Source organism: Tupaia chinensis, unplaced genomic scaffold, assembly GCF_000334495.1.
Source record: "Tupaia chinensis unplaced genomic scaffold, TupChi_1.0 Scaffold144482_1, whole genome shotgun sequence".
Lineage (NCBI taxonomy): Eukaryota > Metazoa > Chordata > Mammalia > Scandentia > Tupaiidae > Tupaia > Tupaia belangeri.
In genome coordinates, this window is record NW_006204341.1 from 52173 (window position 1) to 56330 (window position 4158).

Here is a 4158-nt window from a genome sequence, read left to right on the forward strand (position 1 = left end):
AGCATGCAGCCAAAAAAGCAGAGGTTCAACATCTTTCAAGAAATATGTAACAGAAAAATATTCAATAGAGAATTCTACATAAAAAAGATTTACTTCAAGAATGAAGTCAAACTACAAATGTATTTCAATAAATGAAAATGAATGATGTATTTTAATGAGAACTATGGTACTGCTAAAATAATTTTTTTTTCTGGATAAAGGGAAATGCTACCAATTGGAAATTCAGAATGTCAGGCAGGAATGAGGAGTAATGTAAATGTAGGTAAATATGAAATTAATAACTTTACATTTTAATTTCCTTAAAATACATATGACCATTAAAGCAAACTTAAAAAATATTCTGCTGTGGGTTTTATAATTTATTTCTATGTATTTCCATGAATATGACTTACCTAACTGTGGTCCATATGCTTTATCCTGCCTGCCATCTATTTTTGTGTAGCCCATGATCTAACTAAGAATGCTTTTTACATTTACACTTTCAATTGATCAAAAATAGCCTACTATTTAATGACACATAAAATTGTATAAAACTCAAATTCCAATGTTGATAAACCAAATTTTCCTAAAATACAGCCATGTTCGTTTGTTTACATTGTCTATAGCTTTTTGGTTACTATCTTACATTATATATAAATAATAACTCAAAAAGGACCATAGAACTAAACATGAAACCTCCACTCCAAAATATCTGGGAGAAAACAGAACATCTTTGTAATTTTGTGGTTAGCAAAGCACAGAAACAATTATCCTAAAACAAAGTGGATTATCACTATCATAATTTTAAAACGTCTCTCTTCAAAAGTTAATAATATTAAGAAAGTCAAAAGGCAAACCACAGACTTGTAAAGGGCGAGTCACAGACTGAGGCATTTGCATTACATGTATCTGACACAAGATGTGCATCCAGAAAATATAAAGAACTCTTATAACTCAATAATAAGATATATTAGTTTCCTATTCCCGTTGTAACAAATTACCACAAACAGTGACATACAAAAATAGCAATAATGTCCTTCTGGAGTTTAGGAGTCCTAAAATCAAGATGTAAGCAAAGCTGTATTTCTTCTGGAGGTCCTAATGAAGAATCTGTTTCTTCACGCCGGGCGCGTGTGTGTGCATGCCCAAGATCCCGAGAGGAGAACGGAGGAGAAGGGATTGCGGCGTGGCCATCCTCCCTGGGGGGGTGACTTCGCGCTTCTGCCTCTCTGTCTCTCTCTGTCTATCTGGCGAGGGCACACGCCCTATAGTGAAAATCTCTCCAAAAAAAAAAAAAAAAAGAATCTGTTTCTTTCCCTTTTTTCAAAAGTTTTTGTAGAGACCATCAGCATCCCTTCATTTATGTCCATTTTCTCCATCTTCAAAGCCAACTGCAATGTATCTTCAGTCTCTTTGCCTCTGTCTCTTATCTCATCTCTGCTCCTGCTTCTACAGTCACATCTTCTGTGACTCAGATCCTTTAGCCTCCATTTTATAAGGACTCTTGTAGTTAAATTGGACACACTGTAATAATCCTGAAAATCTTTCCATGTGAAGCTCTTCAACTTAATCACATCTGAAAAGTCCCTTTTGCTACAGTAAAGTATTCACAGGTTTTGTGGATTAGGATGTAAACATTTTGTGGTATGCATTATTCTATTTCCCACAAAGACATCTCAGTATTTTAAAAGAATTGAACACACACCTTACAAATAAATATATAGTTATGAATCACCAATAAACACATAAAAAGACAGTAAGCATCATTTTTCATTAGGAAAATTCATATCAAAACCACAATGTGCCCTGAACCTGATTCCTAGCCTCTTGCTTTTCTCCCTAGACAGCTCCTTCCAGGAGCCCAGGCACCCAGCCACTGAGTCCAGCCAGCCAGCAACACGGTCAGCATCTACGCAGGGTCTGGGGATTCAGGCTTTCAGATCTCTATGTCTCATAGTCTGGGGCACCTAGAGGGGCCAGGGACCTGGCTGCAGGGATGGCTGAAGGGTGGGTGGAAATGGGGAGTGTCTAGAGTGAGGAGGCCATGCAAGTATTGAAAGACCACCAGGCATTCTACCTGGACAGAATGAGTAACCTAGAGACTAATAATCAAAGGCTGGAAAACAAAATCTGGGAACACCTGGAGTAAAAGTGTTCTCCAGGTCAGAGACTGGGGACATTACTTCAAGATCATCGAGGAACTGAGGGCACAGAACATTGCAATATCTGTGATCAATGTCCAATTCATTCTACAGATATATAGTGCCCATCTTACTGCTGATGACTTCAGAGTCAAGTATGAGGCAGAACTGGCCATTCATTAGTCTGTGGAGAGTGACATCCACGGACTCTGCAAGGTCATTGATGACACCAGTGTCACTTGGCTGCAGCTAGAGTCAGAGATCAAGGCTCTCAGGGAGGAAGAACCATGAGGATTAAGTAAACTGCTTACCAGCCCAGATTGGTCATGAAGAAGAACCATGAGGAGGAAGTTAATGGTATGCAAGCCCAGATTGCCTGCCCTGGGTTGACAGTGAAAGTGGATGCTCCCGAATCGCAAGACCTCACCAAGATCACGGCAGACATCTGGGTCCAGTATGATGAACTGGCTCAGAAGAACCAAGAGGAGCTGGACAAATACTAGTTCTAGCAGATTGATGGAAGCACCACAGTGGTCAACTCACAGTCTGCTGAGGTTGGATCTGCAGAATCAACACTCATGAAAGAGCTGAGGCACATGGCCCAGTCCTTGGAGATTGATCTGGACTCCATGAGAAATCTGAAGGCCAGCTTAGAGAACAGCCTGAATAGGGTGGAGGCTTGTTATGATATGCAGATGGAGCAGCTCAACAGACTCCTATTGCACCTGGAGTCAGAGATAGCACAGACCTGGACAGAGGGGCAGTGCCAGGCTCAGGAGTACCAGGCCCTGCTGAGGCTGTGATTGCCACATACTGTCGACTGCTGGAAGACAATGAGGACTTCAGTCTTGATGACTGCCTGGACAGCAGCAACTCCATGCATACCATCCCCACACAGGATAGTGGACGGTAGGGTGGTGACTGAGACCAGTGATGCCAAAATTTTGCTGCATTGAGACAACAGAAGCAGGATACCTTTGGGGAGCAGGAGGCCAGTAAAACAAAATGCAGAGGTAAACAAACAAACAAAAACAATGAAGTACCTACAGTTAAACATATACAAAGTAGAATAGGTCAATTTTAAAAGTCTGATGATAGAAAGTGGCAGTGAAAATATGTAACAAACAGAAACCTCATACATTGTTGGTGAGTTGTAAGATGGTCCAGCCATTTTGGAGAACATTTAAAAAATTCTTTTTTTACAATTCTGCAAAACTACTCCCTGTAATTTAAACAAACAAACAAACAAAAAATGGAAACCTGTATCCACTGAAAGACTTTTACATGAATGTTTCTAACAACTTTCTTCATTACAGTCCCAAACAGGAAGCAGTCAGTTGTTATATACTTATACAATGTGATACTACTCAGCAATAAGAGAAACAAACCACCAGTATGTGCAATAACATGAAAAAGTCTTAAAAAAAGTCTTAAAAATGCTCTGAGTGAAACAAGTATACACAAAAGAACATACACTACATATGAAGTTCTATAATAGAAGTCACAACATTAATATATAGTGATGGAAATCCTATCATCTGTTACCTATTTAGTAGTGGAGACAACTGACTGTAAAAATCTTATTATTTGGCATTTATGCAGTGTATACATTTGTGAAAATAGATTGAACTGCGCAATCAAAATGGATTAATTATTTAATATCTTAATTATGCTTCAATAAAGCTAAAAAATGTACCTAGAGTTTTAAGAACAGACAAAGAACAAGAAGAGGTTACTATAACTGAAGATAAATGATAATTTATTAATTTGGGTATGATAAGAATTTAGTAAATAGATATGCAATATTGAGCACTTCATAGCTCATTGTAATATATGATTCTTGTATTAACTACATATTAATTGTCAGACATAACCTACCGCTGAGTATAGAGGAAAAAAAATAGAGACAGCCTTTGCCTCATGTTCTAGTAGGAAACAATAGATGATAAACACATCTAAATAAGGTAATTTCAGATAGTCATAAGAACAATAAAGAAAATTAAATGGGTAATAAAATAATAACTTAGAGGATTTTGGC

The 4158-nt window shown here is 38.0% G+C and overlaps 1 pseudogene; it reads left to right on the plus strand.

The window, feature by feature from the left end:
* The first annotated feature begins 1822 nt into the window (after positions 1-1822).
* Positions 1823-3076, plus strand: LOC102479576 (keratin, type I cytoskeletal 18 pseudogene; annotated as a pseudogene).
* Positions 3077-4158: the final 1082 nt, after the last annotated feature.